The sequence below is a fragment of the Leptonychotes weddellii genome, chromosome 12 (genome assembly GCF_054177405.1).
Source record: "Leptonychotes weddellii isolate Sample4059 chromosome 12, ASM5417740v2, whole genome shotgun sequence".
NCBI classification, from domain to species: domain Eukaryota; kingdom Metazoa; phylum Chordata; class Mammalia; order Carnivora; family Phocidae; genus Leptonychotes; species Leptonychotes weddellii.
This window is the reverse complement of record NC_138380.1, coordinates 75,579,230-75,603,108: the sequence shown is the minus strand read 5'-3', so window position 1 is coordinate 75,603,108 and position 23,879 is coordinate 75,579,230. Positions and strand designations below refer to the sequence as shown.

Sequence of the window (23,879 nt, the reverse complement as noted above, 5' to 3'; positions counted from 1 at the left end):
TCATATTCAACCAGGTTTCTTAAAAGAAATCTTTTTTTTTTTTTTAAGATTTTATTTATTTATTTGACAGAGAGATAGAGAGCACAAGTAGGCAGAGAGGCAGGCAGAGGGAGAGGGAGAAGCAGGCTCCCTGCGGAGCAGGGAGCCCGATGCGGGACTTGATCCCAGGACCCCGGGATCATGACCTGAGCCGAAGGCAGCCGATTAACCAACTGAGCCACCCAGGCGCCCTTAAAAGAAATCTTAAAAGAAAAAAAAAATCAGAGAATTTGGGGCGCCTGGGTGGCTCAGTCGTTGGGCTTCTGCCTTCAGCTCAGGTCATGATGCCGGGGTCCTGGGATCGAGCCCCGCTCAGGTCATGATCCCAGGCTCCTGGGATGGAGCCCCACATCGGGCTCCCTGTTATGCAGGAAGCCTGCTTCTCCCTCTTCCACTCTTCCTGCTTGTGTTCCCTCTCTAGCTGTCGCTCTTTCTGTGTCAAATAAATAAAATCTTAAAAAAAAAAAAAATCAGAGAATTTAAGAATAAAACATGGCTGGCAAGCCACCTTTATTGGGTGAAAAGGGGGACTTAAAAATTATTTTCTCAACTATACCTTTTATATTAAATAAAACAAATGTCTTTTTAGCACTGTAGATGTCTTATAGGAAGAAAGGCTAACTAAATTTCCTGAAAAGTAGGGTGGCTAGTTAATAATTTACCAGTTTTTCAGAGGGTTAGCTCTTGTGGCTCATAGAACCCAACCTACTAAAGTAATCTGTATGTGAATCCAAAGAGAAACTAGCAGACCTAAAAACGGCCATCTTTGGGCATGGGTTTCTGAGCACTAAAATATGACTTTAGAACTATTTGGATGTTAACTTTTGAACAAAACAGGTTTATATATTGCTCTCTTTCTAGATCTCCTGTTGCTCTTTATAAAAACAGCTGTCAGGGTGCCTGGGTGGTTCAGTTGGTTAAGTGTCTGCCTTCAGCTTGGGTCATGAGTGCAGGGTCCTGGGATCGAGTCCTGCATCTCATCGGGCTTCCTGCTCCGAGGGGAGTCCGCTTCTCCCTCCGCCTGCCGCTCTCCCTGCTCATGCTCTCTCTCTCTGTTAAATACGTAAGTAAAATCTAAACAAAACAAAACTGACTGTCATGGCATTTACAACATTCGTTTCACAGCTTCCTGATGGGTACTAACTGCTTGCCGGGCACTATGCTGAATGTTGGAGAGAAAAAGTTAAAGCAGACATTCTCTGCCCATGATGCAGCCCTTTGATTAGCTGTGGACCTTACTGGAGTCTGTTAGACTCCAGGGCCCCTTACATAGGATTCTGTCATTGTCTTATATATATTTTTTCCAGGCTTTTATTATAGCTATCTGAAAAGTAATATTAAATTGAAATTAGCATTATAGTTAGAAGATAATTTCGATATAATCATTGCCTTTTTAAGGTGAAAAGCATATTATCTCATTATCTAACACTTTTTGGTTCATTTTGGTTGATTCTTGAAATAAATATGACGATCAGCTGCTAATACTAGTTAATCACTTAATCAGTGTGTACAACATTTACTTTACTTTCCAAAAGGGTCATCTTATCAAGATATAACTTAATGAGTTGGGAAAATTCTGATTCTATCATGTATCTTGGCCCTTAGGAAGATTCCACAACAATCTATCAAATCTTTTAGAGAAATAACAGAGGGAGCTATTAGTAACTAAGAGTACTACAGTTTATAATACTATTTCATATTTTCTGTTGTCATTTCAGTTTTGTCAGTGTTTGTAAAACTGAATATAATCAAAAGATTTGGATTGGGTTTAAGACATTTGAGTATTATCAAGTTAGTATACCTATAAATGCTACATTGAAATGTATCTTTGTCTCCACTTGGTTTAAGCTAAACAATTAGAAGCAGTTAGATTAAAAATCTTTCCTATAAGCCCTATATTTGACACAGCAATAATTCAAATGAAAATAAGAGATACAATAAAAATATAAGTCAAATTAGTAAACCAGTACCATTTTCCTTAAGTTGAAGTTGAAGATGAAGAGAGAAGGGCCAGGTAGAGAGAGAGTAACTGGTGGCATTCGCAACACCATAGTCACATTTCAAAGTATAAAATGGTTTGTAGCTTAAGTAACATAAAGGAAAATATTTCTCCCAAGTAATGAAACAATCTACAATGCAGTTTTTAAAATCGATGCAGTTCAGCTTAAATGAAAATTTCAACTTACGGTTGTATAAATTATAAGTTGAATGAAAATATAAAGATCTAAATAATAAGTTGTAACAAGAGTTGGTGAGAAGTATATCTTTTTAGGCATCCTTTTAAAAATACAGTTTTTACGGTTGTTTTAGGGGCGCCTGGGTGGCTCAGTCAGGTAAGCCTCTGCCTTCAGCTCAGGTCGTGATCCCAGAGTCCTGGGATCGAGTCCCGCCTCAGGCTCTCTGTTCAGTGGGGAGTCTGCTTCTCCCTCTGTCCCTCCCCTGAGCTCTTGTTCTCTCTCTCTCTCTCTCTAATAAAAATAAAATCTTTAAAAAAATACAGTTTTTATTTTCTCCTTTCCTATATGACTACTAAAAATCTTAGTGGGTCTTTTTTTTTTTTTTAGAAGTGTATATGTTAACTTTAAAATAATTCTATTATCTTAAAAGAAGTGTCTTCGAGCACAATCCATGAGACATGATCGGGGCTTTTTGTGCTAATGTACCCATGTATTTATTTTTTTTTTTCTTTTAAGTCTGATATGGACTTACCTTGGCTCAAATACACTGATGCTCTGACTCAGCTGACAGAAAGTTTGACAAACCAATTGGAAGAGGGGAAAGAAAGCAATAGGAGGGGACAAAAAAAAGATGGGGAGAATGGCAGAGACATTTTATAGTTTATAAACATGTGAGTGGACTAGTGTGTGTGTGAGTGTGTGTGTGTGCATCTTCGAGAGAGCAAAAGACAGCACCATGTGCCAGAAGCTCTGTAATGGGGCTGGGACTGTGTCTTATGCTACAACAATTACCTGGGCATACATTACTTGATCCTCAGCATATGCAAATTTATAACGTTGGAGAGCAGACTTTACTACACTGTAAGTGCCCATACAGATACCACAAAATGTAATATGATCCTATTCATTACAGTTTGCTGTGACAATGAGACCTTTCAGGGCAATTGTGTGGTTCTTCATTAATGAAAAATTTTCATACATAGCCCTGTACAAGTCACAGTCTAAAATACAAAAAAGAAAAAGTAAACTTGCTTCTTATTTTAAGATGCAATTGAAGTATACATAGAAAATACGGGAGTCAGGGGCGCCTGGGTGGCTCAGTCGTTGGGCATCTGCCTTCGGCTCAGGTCATGATCCCAGGGTCCTGGGATCGAGCCCCGCATCGGGCTCCCTGCTTGGCGGGAAGCCTGCTTCTCCCTCTCCCACTCCCCCTGCTAGTGTTCCCTCTCTCGCTGTGTCTCTCTCTGTCAAATAAATAAAATCTTAAAAAAAAAAAAAATACGGGAGTCATAATATGAATGATACTGTGGAGTTTTGCTTTTGACTTTACTTTTTTAATTATTATTTTTTGCTATTTATTTACTTATTTATTTATTTGCTTTTGACTTTAAATATAAAGCTAATCCTTGGTCAAATGCTATAGAGTAGGAACTTGACAACAGATCAAATCATGCTTGCTGTTGGTTTATCTGTCTTCAATAGAGCCTACACATCTGTTATCTTTGAGTGCATTCGTTTATTTCACGTATTTCTATTGTGTTAGATATTCCATAACTCTGTACATGCTATACTATTTAACTTGTACCATGACTATGTTGATTATATTTTATAGATGAGTAAAATGAAGCTCAAAGAGATGAAGTAGTTTGTTCAAGATTATGTGATTAATAAGAGAGAAATCTGAATTAAAAAATCAGACCAGTCTAGTGCCAATGTCCAAACCACTAGGCTACAAATTAAGAAGAAAGAAACAAAATCAGATTTACTCCCAAGAATTTAAGAAATTAGGACAAATTACAAAACTGACATCTCACGTAACAGATTAGGGTTCAGCAAATTTCCTCAAAAGGTTAGACTGCTTCTTAGGCAGGAGCAAAATCAAACAGAAGATACTCATCTATCTGATGAAACAAAAGGTCAATCAGGATGGAGTTAAACTAGTATTAAAAGAACAGCAAAAAAAATTTCAAAAGCACATGATGGCATAGTCCATGCAACTGTTGTTTAAGAGAGATGGCATCTCAGGGGCGCTTGGGTAGCTCAGTCGGTTGAGCGTCTGCCTTCTGTTCAGGTCATGATCCCAGGGTCCTGGGATCGAGTCCCACATCAGGCTCCCTGCTCAGTGGGGAGCCTGCTTCTCCCTCTCCCTCTGCCATTCCCCCTGCCTGTGTTCTCTGGCTCTTTCTATGTCTCTGTCAAATAAATAAATAAAATCTTTTAAAAAAAAAGAGAGAGAGAGAGAGAAGGCATCCTGGTTACCAAACGCAAGAGTATTAGAGTTCCATTCATTTATTCAATTATATTTTTTGAATACCTACTGCAGTTTAGATGCCATACTAAGTGCTGAGGACACAGCAGGGAACAAGATCCATAATGGCTCCCACCTTCAAGGAACTTGTTTCTAGTACAAATTTCTATCCAGAGAGAATTCTAGATGAAGGCTTCAGTCGATCTTTGTCTGATGCCAGGAAGTATTTAAGTTACAGGACTCTTCTTATTCTGAACATATGTAGACCCGATAATTTTCTGACTATAAATGTATTTCTGTGTAGATATTTTATAGTAGAATGTGCTGTTTTGCCAACCTGAGAATTCTGATCTACATTATAATGACCTATCTGGAAGAAAATAATAAACAGTTTAATTTATATGCCATGAAATCAACCTATTATGGGCAAACTGACCAAGATAAATTTGAACTTTCGAGGCTGAGGAACAGATTTGGGCCCATGGTAAATTCATCTAGGAAATGTCATCCTTGTGAGGCATTTTCTTGGGGGAAAGTCAGGCAGGCAGGTATCCCAACCTTTCATTTGATCATTGCACTATCATCTTTTAAATAAATTAAGCACAACTCAAATTACAAAATGAGTATATGAGTTTATGGTTAAAATGTTTACTATTCAAAATAATTAAAAATTATCTGATTAGAGATATTTATAACTTTCTGTTTGAGAAAAGTATTCCATGAACTCAAAATAATTTTTAATATAGATCTTGGATTTTTATCCCTATAGGTTCCATCCTGTGTAACACGAACCACGATAAATAAATTTCTCCCTGTTTTGATTTCCTTCAATGATTCAAAGCAAGTTAATAAATCTTCCCTAGCCATCAAGGTTCAACAGGAACTAATTCCACAAATCTGAAATGTTGGACGGGACCTAAGTACCTTTATTCCCAGCCACTAATATTAAACAAAAAACAAACAGAAAGAGTTACAATTGGAATAATAATCAGGAAGCTTTACAGAAGGACATCTTTACTGATCATTCATTAATGATATGTCTATAACTGATTCTGTTTTTACTGCTATGCAATCAAAAAAGGAAACTTTTAATATGTAGAACTTCAGAAATCCCTGAGATAGTCTAGATGTGTACTACAAGGGCATGCTAAGTTCAATGATAAATGGCGACTTGGATGCAACTACAAGGATTCCAATTAAAGTTGACTTTTAAAGTCATACATTTGGCACACCTGGGTGGCTCAGGACGTTAAGCGTCTGCCTTAGGCTCAGGTCGTGATCCCAGGGTGCTGGGATCGAGCCCCGCATCAGGATCCTTGCTCAGCGGGAGCCTGCTTCTCCCTCTCCTTCCCGCTTGTGCTCTCTCTGTCACGATCTGTCTCCTTCTCAAATAAACAAATAAAATCTTTAAAAAAATAAAAAACATAAAGTCATAAATTAAAACAAACACAATTACATATTGCCATATAGTCTTTATGTAGTGGTCTCTTTACTGAAACACAAACACGTTAAATATTGTTGAGATGCAGAAGTGATAAAAAAAGAATCTGTAGATGAGATAACAAGACCTTAAGTTTGTTAATGTTCTCTTGGCTTCCTCCCTGTCTGGGTAGTAGAAAGATGTATTCCACTGAAGTTTCTGAATAGCCAAAATTGTGTAAATCCCCTCTGAAAACAACCTCAAAATCTCTACTTACACTTGAGCTCCTTCAGTACAATAACTTGCTGTTTAATAAATATCTCCTTAAATTTTCATAGGGCAGCCAATTTTTCTGTATAAGAAAAATTCTTCCTTAAAAAAAGATCTATACAATGTTCTACAATCCACTTTCCCTTTAAATCCAACTTCTCAATTCATAACAAATTACTTCCTTTTAGTGTATCAGAAGTGCTGTTGTAATCTGTTTATGCGACATATTTTTTAAGCAGTTACAAATAAAGGAAGAGTGTATTTATAGAGAATGAATAATAATAAGAATTAGTTCAGGTAAACATGACATTAGAAACAGTAAAAGAATTAGAATTGTATAAATTGCTTTTGAAAACTACTGCTATATCCAACAAAGTCTGTGTCTACTTTGTTGATCATCAAAAGCTTATCTCTATTTGGTTTCTCCACTCTGGAATGCAGCCTGAGAATAATTTTGAATAGGAAAGCAAGCAGTGAAAACAAATAAAGGGTTCCATTCATTACCAGACATTTGAAGGGAAAAATGAAAGGGTGGCACAAAATTGAGCTGTGACTGAACAACATTATAATCCCCAAATCCCTAGTATATACTAGCTGGGTGAAGGAGTAAGAGGATCCCATTGAAATAATATTTTCAGTGAAAGTACTTCTTATCAAACTGGCATTAACAGAGGCTCTGGAGGTCATGCATTTTCTAGCTTTCTTATTATCCGAGGTACTCCAGAAATAATCAAATGCAGAGATTTTATACCCTTAGTGTAATTCCTTGCTATAACCAGCATCCAATTTTTGCTCCATGAAAAATATCTAGGAGAACATAGTGTAGCTCTAAACACTGGCTCTATCTTATTTGATCCTCTGTACACCTAATTGTGCCTTTTACATGGTTATGGATTTAAGTAAGTTGTTCTCCCAGTCTTTTGAGTTAGGTACCCTTTAGAATCTGCTTAAAAACTGTGAACTTACTTGTACATACATGTATTCACACACAACATTTTGCACAGATTTTCAGGGGATTCATAGCTCTCTATAAACTAATCCATGCACTCCAGGTCAAGAGCACATGCTTAAAGTTAAAAAGATGAAGGAAGAATAGATATTTTGTATTGCTGAGTTGAAAAGTAAATTAAGAAGCAAAGAATAAAACAAATAGAATACACACAAGAAGAAAGAAAGAAAGAAAAAAAGAAAGAAAAGTAAAAGAAAAAAAGAAAAAGAAGAAGAAAAAAGAAACACAGGGAGGGAGGGAGGAAGGGAAGGAGGGAAAAACCCTGAAAATGTTCTGTTTTTATATTGGTAAGAAGAGCATCTCAAATCACCTTATTCTTTTTGCCTTTTATGTTGTCACCCCTTAAAGGTAGGTAGGTCAATGGGAAAAGAGACCTCTTCTGTTTATTTCTCTAGGATTTAGCCTGGCTCAGAGACAATGGGCTACATTCCATCACCTAACTTTTGAAAACTGTGGTATGTCCATATGCCCCGGATATGTCCTACAGGGACTGATTTCTAAACTAAAAATTAGGACATGTAGTCTGACACCTTAAGTGTATTTATGGGAACATTAGTACTATTTAGGAAAGCCTACGATGTCAGATAGATGTGTCCATTCTCTGATCAGAGTTTCCTCATCTCACCTAAAATGTCTAACTAATCCATACTCGCTCCACAATTATGTGTACTAATGTCTACAATTTACTTTGAAATACATAAAAAATAAGATGAATTGATGGGGTGTATATAGGAGTGATGGGTTTTAGATGTGTGATAAAGCAAAGATAGTGAAGCAATGGTAGATACTAGGGGTACAGACATCCACTGTAAAATTCTTGAAACTTTTCAAGATGTTTGAAATTTTTTATAACAACTTTGGGAAAAATACACTGAAAAAAGAAAAGAATAAGAATATGACAAAAGAGATCCTCCAGCTTGTTAATGGTGGTTACAGTTGAGGTTAGAATTACAGGTGATATTTATTACTTCTGGATTTCTCATTTTTCTATATTCTTCCTACATTTTTTCTTAGGTAATAAGTAATAACATGTTTTATAAAGAATTTACAAATCAGACTGCTACAAATTAGACTGTTAGAGCACAGGTATTTTTGTTAGGGACTGACATGGGATGAGATTTGCAAAGTAGATGTGGGCCTGTGTCATTCTAGTGGACTTTATCTCTGAAGGTAACTGGGTGGGGAGGGAGGATTAGCCTAAAAGGGCTCTGCAAGGAGACGGCATAATGCGATTAAAATTGTCTTCTGTTGTTTTTGTTTTTAATGAATTCTGGGAAAAAAAGGAATGGAATGGGATGGAGAAAGAGGTACAGAGTGTATACGAGGTTAATGAGGAAACCCAGTAATCTGTGTATCAAAATCTTCAGTAACTTTGGTGAATTAAATAACACAAGCGGAACTATTCTCATCCACAATGAACACAAAAGCTCTGACAACAATAACCACAAAATACGTGAGAATAGATAAGAGGGGAGCAGTACTCCACTGTACTAACAAAATGACTTCTCAGTACCCCACTCCTTTGTGGGAAGCAGGGAAGGAGAGGGAAACCTCTTTGGGGCAGTGTAGTTGTCTAGTTTATGTGAATAACAGAGAGATGTTCTTGAAAATATTCGCAACAGTGCACACATATGCACAGAGCCGCGATTGCTTTACTTGAACCTTTTAAACACATATTAAGAGTGGAAATACAGTAACAAAATTCTAGTAAAATCATTTGTCTTTCTGAGCTCCATGTTACTTTCTGGTGAAACAAATTCAGTGAAATCAATCTTTTTTTTCAAGGAAAACAGGAGTAGCATTAGAATATAATACCTACAATGTTTGCATTATAGTAAAGATTTTGCCCAAATAATGTTATGAAATACTTATTGTTGGGAGATTGGAGGACAAAATCTTTATTTACATTATATTATAATGTCAAACCACCGTTAAGACAATGATTACTTAGGCTTTTAGCAGCAGACTCTGAGTATATGTAACTATAAGACCAATTTCTTACTCCTAATATAAGAAAATTTGTCTCTTCATTCTACTGAAGTGCAGGTATAGATTTAAACACCTTTCAAACATAAAGAAAAGATGTATTTTTAAACATATTTAAATGACCTATTTTTATTTAATTCAAGGTTCCAAATGTAGCAGGCCTGTACCCTAAAATGGTAATCGACTAAAAAACAATAAAGTAGCAAAGAACAATGCTATTTCTTTTCTAAATTCATATACTGTTGGGATGCCTGGGTGGCTCAGTCATTAAGCGTCTGCCTTCGGCTCAGGTCATGATCTCAGGGTCCTGGAATCGAGCCCCACATCGGGCTTCCCGCTCAGCAGGAAGCCTGCTTCTCCCCCTCCCATTCCCCCTGCTTGTATTCCCTCTCTCGCTGTCTCTCTCTGTCCAATAAATAAATAAAATCTTAAAAAAAAAAATTCATATACTGTCTCAGTAAATGTAAAATGCACAATAAATTGTAAGCATAACACCATAAATGCATCAGGCCTATTTTCCTCATATCATCTAAGAACAACAATAGATGATACCATCTCTTGCTTATGAATGAGAATTCAGGCAGAGTAATCAGAAGCAATAAGATAAAGATGACAAAGTGTGTTTGACAAACTATGTTTTTTTCTCTAATTCTCTCAATACAGCATCAAATACAGCAGCCTAGGATCACAGCAGCTGCGGGAAATACATGGAAGTTGGTACCATCATTGGACTCTGTTTTCCCAATAGGTAGAAAGTAAAATGTAAATGCGGACATTCAAACAGCACCAGAAAAGCCTCTGAACGGACCCAGTTAGAAGGGAGCATGAAAACCTAAGGAACCATGAAGAAAGCAGTTGCTTGAGAAGCCCGAGTTCCTTACTTACCTCAGCTAGTCGTGATTTGTAGGAACCAATGCAAAACGATGTGGTGTATTAACTGCGTTTATGGCCCTAATTATTCCTCCTCTCTGTATTCATTCCCTTTGTAAAGAGAATTTTGAGTTCTTCCTTTAAGGGTGAAGTCCATTTGACCACCCTATGCAACTTGCTTTGGCCAACAGAATGACTCAGAAGTGACGGTGTGACAGTTAAAAACCTGGTATCATAGGGCCTTGTGTGTTTCTGTTTTCCTTGTAATTCTGCCGCTGCTACGAGAAGGCATACGCTAATTAGACTGTTGGTCCCAAGAGAAAAGATGAGAAACATGTAGGACAGAGCTGTCTCAACTAACGCATGCCAACCAAGCCTAATCTAGAACAGAGCCCATGATCAACCAGCAGGTATGAGTGACCCCAGCAGATAGCAACAAAACCACTGAACCAAGCCTGGTGTGCAGATGTGTGAAAAAAAATATTCTTTGTCATATGCCACTGAAGTTTTGTGATTATTATGCAGCAAATCTAACTGATACAGAACCTCTCTTTGTCTAGTTTCCTTATCTGCATAAGTAGGTGACAAATTTTTTAAAAAAGGCTCTTTAGGGGCACCTGGGTGGCTCAGTCATTAAGCGTCTGCCTTCGGCTCAGGTCATGATTCCAGGGTCCTAGGATCGAGCCCCGCATCGGGCTCCCTGCTCCGCAGGAAGCCCGCTTCTCCCTCTCCCACTCCCCCCGCTTGTGTCCCCTCTCTCGCTGTCTCTCTCTCTCTGACAAATAAATAAAATCTTTAAAATTTTTTTTAAATGAAAAGGCTGTTTATAAAAACTCTACAGATTTATAACCCATGAAAAGTCTCAAACTTCCACTGTCTATTTCAAACGATTAGCTAAGAAATTCTTATTCTTTGATCTGTGTGCAAATTACCCAGTTATGATTTTAAATGCACTAGAAAAATCACATTATAATGTATATCAAAAAAACGTATTATTTCTTTGTTTTACCTTTGTTTGAGAAAGGCAAGCCACTACATTATTTGATGGCATCCCCTGTGAGCAACCTTGATGAAGGACTTTAATAAAAGTGAGTGGCTGTAGAGCTCCCCTGAAGTTTTATGCCCCTTTCAAGGAAACAACAATGGCAACAACTAACTGAACCATGATACGGGAGAAATAAAATACACTATAATTTCAGTTTTAATTTCTTTATGCAAAACATTCAACAAGCTCTAAATAACCTGCCTATTTTTTGCTGTGTTGGTCCAAATTGTCTTTTTCAAATATTCCATGCAATACTTTTCTTGATACACTTTTAAAAAACTATCCAATCATTATGCAACTTATTAGAATGCATTGATTTTCTTAGTTCTATCTTATATATAATGCTTTTCAGAATTATCCAACACATCGCTTCTCGGCCTTTTGGCTAAGATCAAGTGCAGAATTATCCAACACAGAGGACTACAATTTTGGATGATTCACACTGTCATAGAACAAATTTTTTAAAAACATGTGGTTACGAATGATTTCCTTTCTGTGTTGGGTGAACTTCTAAGTAAATTCAGATATATTTAAATGAGTTCTGATTTCTTTTTAAATTTTAAATTTAATTATCTGAAATGAATAAGACAAGTAGCCTTTTTAAAAACACCATTTCACTTAACTTAATATTGGAAATTTTATGTTTCTAGTTTATGCAGCCAACAAACTGTAGGGGAAAGTAGACCAAATGTATGTGAGGTAGCAGAGAGAAGATCGGTTCTTTCTAAATATAACAATGTTTATTATGTACTCTGTACAACAGAGATTCTTATTTTTTAAATTTATTTTTATTTTATTTATTTTTTTAAAGATTTTATTTATTTACTTGAGAGAGAGAGAGAGAGCATGCACTAGTACGAGCAAGGGCAGGGGCAGGGGCAGAGGCAGAGGGAGAAGCAGACTCCCTGCTGAGCGCGGAGCTCAATGCAGTGTTAGATCCCAGGACCCTGAGATCATGACCTGAGCCCAAGTCAGACGCTTTACTTACTAAGCCACCCAGGCACCACAAAGATTAAAAAAAAAAAATTGGAATCAAATACTCATGATTTCATATGTGAAATAGATATATGAAACATTAGATACAAACTCATGAGTCAGTACAAAGAGATATGATTATATATATATGATATGTATATATCATATACATATCATATATATCATATATATCATCCTATATAGCTAAGAAATATCAAATGTACCAATACCTAAAAAGAATCACATATAGAGTTAAATTGATACTCTAAATACACTCCCAGGAATTCTTTGAAAATAAGAAAATACACAAATGAGTTTTCCAATGAGCACCTAAGTATAAATATATGTAAAAGAAATTTGGAGATGTATTTTCCAATAGGTTAGATACTTATTCCAAAAGTAAGAATAACCAACATTACTTTAGAGAGGCTGTACCTGAACAAAGATTAATATTTGGGAAGCGAGGGTATAGAAATAAACATTTTTGAGAACCTCATATACCAGTTTTAAATGTCGAAACAATCTGCAATGCATGCATTATTATCCTCCTTTTTTTATTACTGAAGAAATTCCTTCAGAGACATTATAAACCCTGGTTTAACAGTTCTCAATGCATGGTCCCTAAGAACCTTTAAGGGGACCTGTGAGGTCAAAATCATTTTCTTTTTTTTTTTTTTTAAAGATTTATTTATTTATTTGAGACAGAGAGAATGAGAGAGAGAGAGCACATGAGAGGGGGGAGGGTCAGAGGCAGAAGCAGGCTCCCTGCCGAGCAGGGAGCCTGATGTGGGACTCGATCCAGGGACTCCAGGATCATGACCTGAGCCGAAAGCATTCGCTTAACCAACTGAGCCACCCAGGTGCCCCTCTTTTTCTTTTTCTTTTTAAAGATTTTTTATTTATTTATTTGAGAGAGAGAATGAGATAGAGAGAGAGAGCATGAGAGGGGGAAGGGTCAGAGGGAGAAGCAGACTCCCCGCCGAGCAGGGAGCCCGATGCGGGACTCGATCCCGGGACTCCAGGATCATGACCTGAGCCGAAGGCAGTCGCTTAACCAACTGAGCCACCCAGGCGCCCCAAAATCATTTTCATAAAAGGGTACTAATACATTATTTTCCTTTTTCTCTGTATTGAGATTTGCATTCTGTTACAAACGCAGCTGTGGGTGTAAGTGCGGCTACCTTATCACAAATCAAGGCAGGGGCACCAAACTCTATTGATAGTGTATATTCTTCACCACCACACACTTGGGAGAAAAAAAAAATGCTATCGTCTAAGAATGTCCTTGACTAAACAGTAGAAATTTTATGAAATCACAGTTCTCGAGGACACAACTTTTTAAATGTTCTATGTGACAAAGTAGGAAATGCATACGGCTCACTCCCTTCCATCTCATATCAAAGTATTACGGTTGTCTCAAAGAAAGGCACCTGTGGGGCGCCTGGGTGGCTCAGTTGGTTGAGCGACTGCCTTCGGCTCAGGTCATGATCCTGGAGTCCCTGGATCGAGTCCCGCATCGGGCTCCCTGCTCGGCAGGGAGTCTGCTTCTCCCTCTGACCCTCCCCCCACTCATGTGCTCTCTCTCTCACTCTCTCTCTCTCAAATAAAAAAAAAAAAAGGCACCTATGCATCTGTTTGGGTCACAAGCAGAACTAGCCCCCCCTTCGTTTTATGGAATGCTATTTTTACTTGAAAGAATGACTGACAGATAAACTATGTTAGTCAGACTTGGATATTTGGCAGACATTTTCTTGAACATCAACAAAGTAAGCCTGTCACTTCAAAACAACAACAACAACTGACGATGATTTTTGCCAATAGTAAAATGTGAGCTTTTGAGCTAAAATCAGAATTTTGAGAGACTTCTATCAACCAAGGTCAGTTTGATGGCTTCCCAATACATAAAATCTTTTCGGATGAGATTGGTGGTGAATTTAATAAAGGAACTTTTATAATGAAAATTGTCGACATTTGAAAAGTCTGCATTATTCAGTGAAACGATGAGCAATGCAGGATATTACAAAGTCATGCGTGCATAAGATATTCAAAGTATGAATCATACCAATGAAACTATTTCAACTAAGTATAAAAAGTTCATTAACATGGTTTCCAATTCTGCACTGCAACTAAATTTTAAGAAACTACTGCTTAACAAGTTTTGTGGTAGCATCATAGAAGAATATTCACGATTATCTAAAAGGTATTAAAATACTCCTTCGTTTTCCAACTACATATCTGTGTCAGGACAGATTTTCTTTATATACTTCAACAAAAATACTGTATCACATAAGATTGAATGTAGAAACAGATATGAGAATCTACCTGTCTTATGTTAAGCCAGATATTAAAGAGATTTGCAAAAATGTAAAACAACATCTTCTTCATACTATTTTTATTTTGGAAAACATAGTTATTTTTTATCAAAAATATTTATGTTAAAAAGTAATGGGGTTGTTACTGTTATTTTAATGAATTAATAAATATTTCTAAAATAATTCTAATTTAAAATATAATAAGTACTGATAGATATAATTCACATTTTAAAAAGCTCTTTGGGATCCTCAATAATTTTTAATAGTGTAGATGGGTCCTGGGACCAATACAAGTGAGAACTGCTATCTTAGGGGTAATGGAAAAGGTATTAAAGTCCGGCTTATTCTGACCAAAAGCCCATGCTTTTCCCAATTGACTGCAATGCATTTCATTATAGATACACTATAGAGCTTGACATTTCAAAAAAAACAAAAAACAAAAACCAAAACCAATGGCATGATTCTTTAAACATACTACAAGTAAAAATTTTGGCACCATAATGACCTAATGTTATTTTAAATACATTTCAGAGTTTTATAAACCATATAATATATGTGTGACTCATATTTAAAATAATTTAAAATGGCATTTATTACTATTATTTGAGTCACAGAGACATGAAGCAATTTCCCCTATTTACCTGCAATGTGCTACCCAGGGCAGTGCAAATTTTTTCAAAAGACTGAGAATGTAGTATTGGAGCAAAAGCGAATCATGCTTTTAAGAATTTGTTCAATTAAATTAAGAATTGTCATATCCTTAAAATTTGTTTTTCTACTATTTGATAAGAACCCCCTTCCACCATGGTAAGACATATGTAGATAGCCTTAATTCCCTAGACATACTTTTAATTAGGGTAATTTATCTTTTAGGTAAAAACAGCTGACTTGTTAAGTCACATTATAGTATGTCCATTTTCCCATTATCAAGACTATCTGTCTGCTTAGTTTGCTAACAAGTCATTGATCTTTCTATCTCAATAAAACTGCAGGCTAATATCAAATTTCAAAGAGTGAATTTCATGATATTGGTATAATTAGGGAAAATCTGATAATTTTTTTAAAAAAAATGCTTAAGCTTCATACCCAGTGAAATCTAAAAAAGATGTTCATGATGGAAAAAGGATGTTTCAAGTAGAAAGCTGTCTTTGGCTTCATCAGAATATGTAATAAAACTTTAATATCTATTTGACCAGTAATTTAAATACGGAGGATAAAATGGATGAGCAAAATGTGTTATTGAAGAATGTTTCACATGGCTTAGATATTAGTGGCCCTCAGATAAAAGATCACCTACTTCTTTGGGAAAAAAACAAAACCAAAAACAAACAAACACAAGAAGAAAGGAGAAGCCAAAGTGAATAAATAAGAAATGAGGAACCATATAAAAATACAAAAGGAAAGAAAAATAAATAACTCATTAAAAAATCTACTACATGTACATTGGACTGCTTCTAGAGTAAAACATGAAGAAATTGAGATAGCACACATGTAGAAAACCAGGAAATAAAAAACAAATTTGGACTACATATGAAAAGAGATATTCAGGCTAGCTGACCTAATTAATCAATGTCTATACCTCCAAGGGACCTCAGAGAGCATTGATTAATTTCAAGTATTAATTTTTCACAAGGCAAGTAAATCCCAATAAAATTTTATTTTCCAATAAAATCATATATGGAATAATGATCACTATAACAGAAAGTAGAGCCCTCTCTACAGGCTGAAAAACACTGAACTTAAACATAGGGATGCCTGGTGGTTGGGATTGTGGGCAGATAGCCAGGAGCATGAAACAGAGAGGGGCAAACTGAGGAATGTTTTAAATGCCACGGTAAAAGCCATGGTAGAATTCTGTGTTATGTGGTGATAGAATGAATGCAGTATGGCCACTGAAATGGGAACCATTTTTGGACGCGGAGGGAAGGCTAGAGCTGTGAAAGCAGACAAAGGGGTCACGAATTGTGTCTGTGGAAGACACAGGCATAGTACGCGCAAGGAGCAAAATCACGAAATCTAATCCTACAAAATAGGAACTGTAGTCTTCAGAGCTTTCTAGTGTAAAGCAGCTTGTGTTGGTTTCTAATTATTAACTAAGAATCACTCCTAGGGCTTAAAGAGCGTTCTCTTTCGGAAGACCCATGAAAGCAATTTCTTAGTGCTGGAAGTGGGCGCACACCTCAGTAACTGCTTTGTTTTATTTACCAGGCCCTACAAACCAGTAAAAGTAACCCTAAACTTGAACAGGCTTCCCTTTTCATGTTGGTAATTAGGGTCAAATTTGCAGCCCACTCTTGTTATATGTTTTAGGAGTATATGACAACATATAATATCTATCTTGATGACTGTCTTTATTCTGGGATATATTTTATTACCTCACCCTTCATCTTTACCATTTAATTATGAATTATGTTATCTTGTCATGATATATATTTTGATGTGTTAACAAATTCTTAAAATCTGTTTTAGAATAAAGCAGGATATTAGTAAATGAATATTTTAATTTCATTTTCTAAATAGTAACAGGGAAGGTATATATATTCTGAAGAACTTTTTGAATTCTAGGGCTAACATTCAAAATCTTTAATTATAGTATTATCTTTCCTCATATACAAAAATGGCAGATACTTATAAAATCAGTATAGACCTTTACCTGATTGTCTCATGTAAGTAAGAGAACATGCGTGTGAGATGACTGACCAGTTTTAGGTCTGCACTCTGTGGCCCTAGACAAAAGCAAAATTAGCTGCCTTCTAAGGAATTCTGCTCAGAAATTTGGCATCTGTGGCACCTATCAATTAAGTAAATCAGATTAGACTTTTTTGCTCAATTGCTTGAAAAAAATAATTATGTTCTTTATCTGAAAAAATAAGCTTCTTAAAATTATTAAAAAGTACACTGAAGAAGAGATACAGTGAAAGCAAGCAGAGGAAGAACTTCCAAAAGTTTTTGTTGTTGTTTTTTACCTATACCATAATTATCAAAATATTTGAAACCTGAGGAAAATAAATATTGTTCTTGAGTACACGTTTTGGAAACAGAAATTAAAGCAATGATGTTCATACCAGTTAACAGGAAGTTAGGGTACTTAACTAACATTGAAAAATAACAATTTGTGGCATACTGAGCCAGGGTTTGAAGATAGAACAAAGCAAGGAATGTGCTCATTTCCTTTTTTTTTTTTTATCCCAAAGATTTCTTAGTTATTTGTCAGAGAGAGAGCACAAGCAGGGGAGCAGCAGGTAGAGGCAGAGGGAGAAGCAGGCTCCCCACTGAGCAGGGAGCCCGACGTGGGGCTCGATCCCAGGACCCCAGGATCATGACCTGAGCTGAAGGCAGACGCTTAACCGACTGAGCCACCCAGGCATCCTGGAATGTGCTCATTTCCATCAGGAATGTATTACTTGATTGAGGGGGACTCTATGCATATAAATAGTAATTGACAAATTTTTCACAACTCAGAGTGAAAGTAAGGGTTACGGGAATTCAGGTGAAATCTCTGCTTGGTGGGTGATCTGGCAGGCTTTGTGGAAGAAGCAGATTTTGAATAGATTGAAATAGTGTGGATGAAGTGGGGTGATGGAAGTTGGGGTGACAATTTCAGATAAAAGAAACAGTTTTCACATAGGCATGGGAATTGCCAATTTTGGCTAGAGCAGAGGCCTTCTTTGGAAAAATAAGAAAAAATAAGTTAAAAAAAAAAAATCAGGGGCCAGATCATATTGCAGACTAGCTTAAGGAACATGCCCTATAATTTCATCACATTGAGGGATTCTGATTTAAAAATTGCAGACTGTGATATTATTTGTAAACACAGTCTAAATTTAGAAAAGCAGAGAGTATTCATTTCATCTCCATTCAATAATGTGGTATAGTTAGTAAGGCTCCAGCGTTAGCAGAACTGGGTTCAAATCTTAGCTTTGCTTCTTGGCCTCAGAAAAGCTACCTAACCTCTGTGTACCTCATTTTCATCATCTCTAGCTGAGGAGGGGATACTAATTGTACACGAGACTTGTTTAGAATTTAATCAGATAATGCAGATAAATCAAACTACTTGACACCACCATGTAAGCTCTCTATGTGAGATACACATATTGACACCAAGACACACACACCTAAAAATATTACCTATAATCTGTTATTTATCTTGCCAATCGGGCGAAGCAAGGGACCTCAAATTTTACCTTATCACAAAACATCACTTTCTAATTATTGATCAAAAAATAGTAATTAAGACCTGGAAAAAAAAGTGTGCTAGCTGCATTGATGAGAAAAAACATGTAAGAAATTGCTTTTTAAGAGCCAGGGTACACAAAATAAATGAACAAATGAATGATTAATAAGCAGATAAAATAAAATAAGCCCTTTCCTTGACCAAAGGTTAAAACAGATGAGTAAGGTTTCCAAGACCTTCTCAAGGTTACCCAGACAATCTCTCTATGCCTTATTTGTCAGTGAATAGGGAGGAATATGTCACTGAAAGGGGTCTAAAAAGGTTACCCAATCCATCTCTCTCCTCCAGCTGGGACCACACCGATACAGGCAAGACTCGCAGAATTCCTCCACCGTTGATTTTTAAAACCTTCAAGCAAATTGATTGTTCCGTTTTCTGTGGTAACCTTTGCCAAGGTTCAATGGCCTGCTTTGTCAGAAAATCCTTCCTCATTGCCAAATTAAATCCCTCTTATCTGTCCTATCATGTTTTGATCTTAGTTTCATTAGAAAGTGTCAAGTATTGAAATTTTAAAAATCAATTTAATAAACATTGGGTGAAAGTCAGTAATTTCCCTTTGGCCTGGCTAATTTTCTGAAAGAGTCCATACCAACTCTTTTAAAGAAGAAGAATTTACTCAAAGCTTAAATGGAGATGTAGTTAAAGACTATTTTTCTAAGATGGCCACAACAATACCTCCTATATCAGATGTTCTTCTAAAATCTTGTGTCCATCCATCAGGAGGGTAAATCTAGTTCCCTTCTCTTTACATTTGTAACTTGTTTGTAACCAATAGATTGTGGCTCAAGTGACGCAGTATGACTTACAAGGTAAGGTCAGAAAAAGCCATTCAACTTCCACCTTGTGGGCATGTAAGTAGCCTCAGTGTCCTGAGGCTGCCAAGCTATGAATCCGTATGGAAAACTCCGAGACTCCATGCAGACAGAGAGATGACCAACCGGACCCTAGCTGTTCCAGCCACCTGCTATTCTAGCTCCAGGAACCATGTGGCTGCAACTGCATGAGCCACCCCAAGTCTGAACTGCCCAGCCAAACCCTTCCCAAGTCCCGACCCACAGAAATCATTGAAATGATTATTGCTATTTTAAATCAGTATGTTTGAGAATGATTTGTTATGGACTAATAGTAACTAGAACATCCTCTTTACTAGAACGCTGTAAAGAGAGGTCTAAGATAGGTCTAGTATCTATGAGGAAAGCTACAACTGATAGGCTACAAATGACAGGCAGAAAAGGGGTATGGCTATTTTTTAAAAATGTACTTTGTGGGGGCGCCTGGGTGGCTCATCGGTTAAGCGTCTACCTTCGGCTCGGGTCATGATCCTGGGGTCCTGGGATCGAGCCCCACATCAGGTGGGGCTTCTCCCTCCCCTCCCCGCTCATGCTCTCTCTCACTATCTCTGTCTCTCTCTCAAATAAATAAAATCTAAAAAAAAAAAAATGTACTTTGTATGTGAGAAAGCATCTGAAGGTACTCTGTAATCTGTAAAGAACTATACAAATGCTAAATGGTTTGGTTAATGGTATGATGAATTCTGAAATATAAATTCAGAGCCTCTGAAAAAGGACTTTTCTCATTCTTCAAGACTCAGGGCAAATGTCACCTCCTTTTGATGTCTTGCCTGACACTTCCAGAAAGGGTTAATTATTCTGTCTTCTGTACCTGCAGAACATTTTGCACTTCTACTACTTCAGTTAATAGCTATCATTCTTTGTTTATTTTTATGTGTCTATCTCTCCTCCTAGACAGTAACTTACTTGAAGACAGGTCTGTGTATTATTTATCTTTGTGTCTCTAAATCCTAATACAATACCTGTCACACAGTAAGCACCAAGACATACGTGTGTGCTGAACAAACAAACAAATGAATAACTATTTTCTGACAATGCGTACAGGCACGGCTATGCACCAAAAGACTTCTTAAGCATAGATAAACAATTTGACTTTAGCTTTCAAAAAACTCATCGGCTTCTACAAGACAGTGGGAAGGACGTCGGTCTTCTCATTTATCTCCACACTGAACAATTCCATTCCAAAGAACCATTTCTGGGAAGTAATTTCCCTCCATTTAATTGCCTTTTTTTCCTTCTATCTGAAAAGTCTCAAACTCTGAAGCCCATACCTCCCTCTTTGACTCCACAATCTTTCTTACCTGTTTACTTTGTGTACAGTCGTCCCCTAATATGCGGGCAAGACATTCCAAGAGTAACTGCAGATAGTACTGAACCCTTATAGACTGCATTTTTTTCCTATACAATCATACCTATGATGAAGTCTAATTTATGAATTAAGCACAGTAAGAGAGTAACAATAACTAATGCTGAAATAGAACAATTACAAAAATCTACTGTAATAAAAGTTATGTGAATTTGGTTTCTCTCACAATACCTTATTGTCCGGTACTCACCCTTAGTCTTATGATGACGTGAGATGATAAAATGCCTACGTGTTGAGACCAAGTGAGGGGAATGTCACAGGCACTGTGATGTAGCCTTAGGCTACCACTGACCTGATGATTCATCAGAAGGAGGCTCATTGGCTTCCGGATCGCGGTTGACTGTGATCGAAACCCCTGAAAGTAAAACTGTGGGTAAGGGGCAACTACCGCACATGTTTATTTTTTTGCTAATTTAAAGAAACCGTCATTTTTAACCTGTAATATTACAAAAGTGTTTCATTTTACATAAAGGAAGGAAGAAATGACAGAGTTTAATGTTACTTTTTTTCTTTTTAGTCATCATAATTTTATGTATTTTAACATGACAAGGAAGAAGCAACTGAGATGTGTTTTCAACCGGTCATAAAACCTACTGATATTCTGATGGAATTTATTGACAAATGAATCAAATTTTCTCCCATGCCAATTTTTTTGGGGAGGAGTGGGGACAGAGAGAGAGAGTGCACATGGGGTGGAGGAAGCAGGGACGGGCAGAAGGAGAGGGAGAGAAAGAATCCCAAGCAGGCTCCATACCCAGCGCAGCCAGCATGGAGCCCACCACGGGACTCAATCTCACAACCCTGAGATCATGACCTGAGCTGAAATCAAGAGTTGGATGCTCAACTGACTGAGCCACCCAGGTGCCCTATGCCAATTTTTAAAAAAGAGAATATTGTTAGTCACTACCAAATTTTCCCTTATTTGAACAGCATTCAGATCCTTGCTTTATATCTTTATTTTAAATCCCATATGAATTTTATTGTCTTATCTCCTTTTTTAATTCTTACCTCACAGGCTAACTTCTGCTTTTATTGGCATTTGTTAGGAATCTCATATTTAGTGTCATTTGCAAATTCTCTTATTAATCTGGCTTATTCATCTTACGGAATATGAGTTCAGATATTTAAATATTAAAACATAGCATCAGTTTCTTCATTCCCTACTGGCCCAACCTGTTGTAGAGAGGGTTCCCATTAATTTGGTATTTCTGTTCATTGTGATTTGTATGAAACTATGGCTGCTAGGAATTTTGCATGAGTCTAATTCTACGAAGTCAAGGGAATTTTTTTCCATCATGAATTTGTGTTAATGGATAAAATTTCATTTTTTAAAAAGATTTTATTTACCCATTTGTCAGAGAGAGAGAGAGCACAAGCCAGGGGAGTGGTAGGCAGAGGGAGAAGCAGTCTCCCCGCTGAGCAGGGAGCCCAATGCAGGACTCCAACCTAGGACCCTGTGATCATGACCCCAGACAAAGGCAGACGCCCAACTGACTGAGCCACACAGGCATCCCTAAAATTTCTTAAGTATTTTTTTGTATTAGTATACATTCTGCAAAGAGAGAGCACTCTTTATTCCCTGTATCTTAAAACTTAGGCGTGTGCTGGTTTTAGAACTTTAAAACAATTTAGTGTTACAGGCATAGTCCTTCTGGATAGGAACTAATAGTAAAAACAACCATAATAATAGTAGCTTCCCTTTATTTCAAACTTACAATGTGTTAAGTATCTTCCCAGGCACTTTTCATACAGATAATTAGAGCTGATATACCTTACCGTGTACCAGGACCACGCTGGTACCTAACATACATTAATATATTTAATCATCACCACAACTCAGGAGCAAGATACTTATATTGTCCACATTTTACCCAGGAGGAAACAAAGGCACAGAGTCAACTAACTTGTAAGCAGTTGAGCCAAGATTAAAACCCAGACTCTCTAACTCCAGAGTGTTAACATTATGCTCTTTTCTTCTCATGTAGGCTGCACAACCCCCTATTAGTTTGTCATTTACTTATCTGTAAAATGAGGCTCAAGTAGAGTAAGGAACCACTCCAAAATTCGCACCGCTGCTGAGTGCTGGAGTTCAGAGTTGAGCCACCACCTGTTTGATTGCGAAGACTATGCATTCCCCATAATACTAGCGAGAAGATCCAGTGATCAAAGGAGAGTGGAGAGGGCTAACTCTCTGGCCCTTCCAGATGAGGCAAGCCACCTTCTGTTACCAGTTCTCCACTCTTCCTACTCTGCACCACAGTTGCTTAAAATCTATATGACATATTCCCCACACATCACAGGAGTCAAGGTGTGTGTCTCCTGTGAATTAAAATACAGCTGATCTTGACATAAAGAAACTTTCTTTCTAGAGGATTTGTGACATTGTGCCTCATTCAGTGCTCTGTTCCTAAGTCCTGAACAGGTAAGAGTTAATGAATCAAGGCTCAGAATTGGCGGTTAATCATAATCAATCAGAAGAGCAGTAATAAGAACAAGTTGTCCATTTAATTGATGATATCTCTTCCTGTCTATGTTAGTTTCATTATATATTTTTTAAAGATTTTATTTTTATTATTTATTTGACAGAGAGAGATAGCGAGAGCAGGAACACAAGCAGGGGGAGCAGGAGAGGGAGAAGCAGGCTTCCTGCCTAGCAGGGAGCCCGATGTGGGACTCGATCCCAGGACCCTGGGATCATGACCTGAGCCGAAGGCAGTCGCTTAACCGACTGAGCCACCCAGGCGCCCTATGTTAGTTTCATTATTAACGACCACTTCCTAACTCCCATATTTCAAGAAGGGACTACCAACATTACTTAAATACCCTAAAATTTGTTTGCTTGGTGTTCTAGGTTTCTTTTGAATACTGTTTAACTCTCCCTATCCTAGTGCCCACTGCTGTCATTTAACATGATTTTCAATGGATCTCTTTTGTAGTCACCTGTTGAACAGAAAGAAAACACTTCTTTTTTTTTTTTTTTTGTCAGGAGTAGTTCCTTGTAGCTCCTAAGTTCATATGCATTATACTGGCAATATTTCCTCCACACACCGTCTGAGCTCAGCTAGCCAGCAAAAACC

General features: G+C 37.1%; 1 protein-coding gene and 1 non-coding gene across 2 annotated transcripts in view; one reads left to right on the top strand and one right to left on the bottom strand.

The window, feature by feature from the left end:
• Positions 1-23,879, bottom strand: part of MAGI2 (membrane associated guanylate kinase, WW and PDZ domain containing 2) — a 650,039-nt gene that overhangs the window by 602,695 nt on the left and 23,465 nt on the right. The window lies entirely within an intron of this gene.
• LOC115940819 (U2 spliceosomal RNA) lies at positions 11,430-11,613 on the top strand. The gene has a single exon (XR_004075546.2). It is a non-coding gene; the product is annotated as a U2 spliceosomal RNA (small nuclear RNA).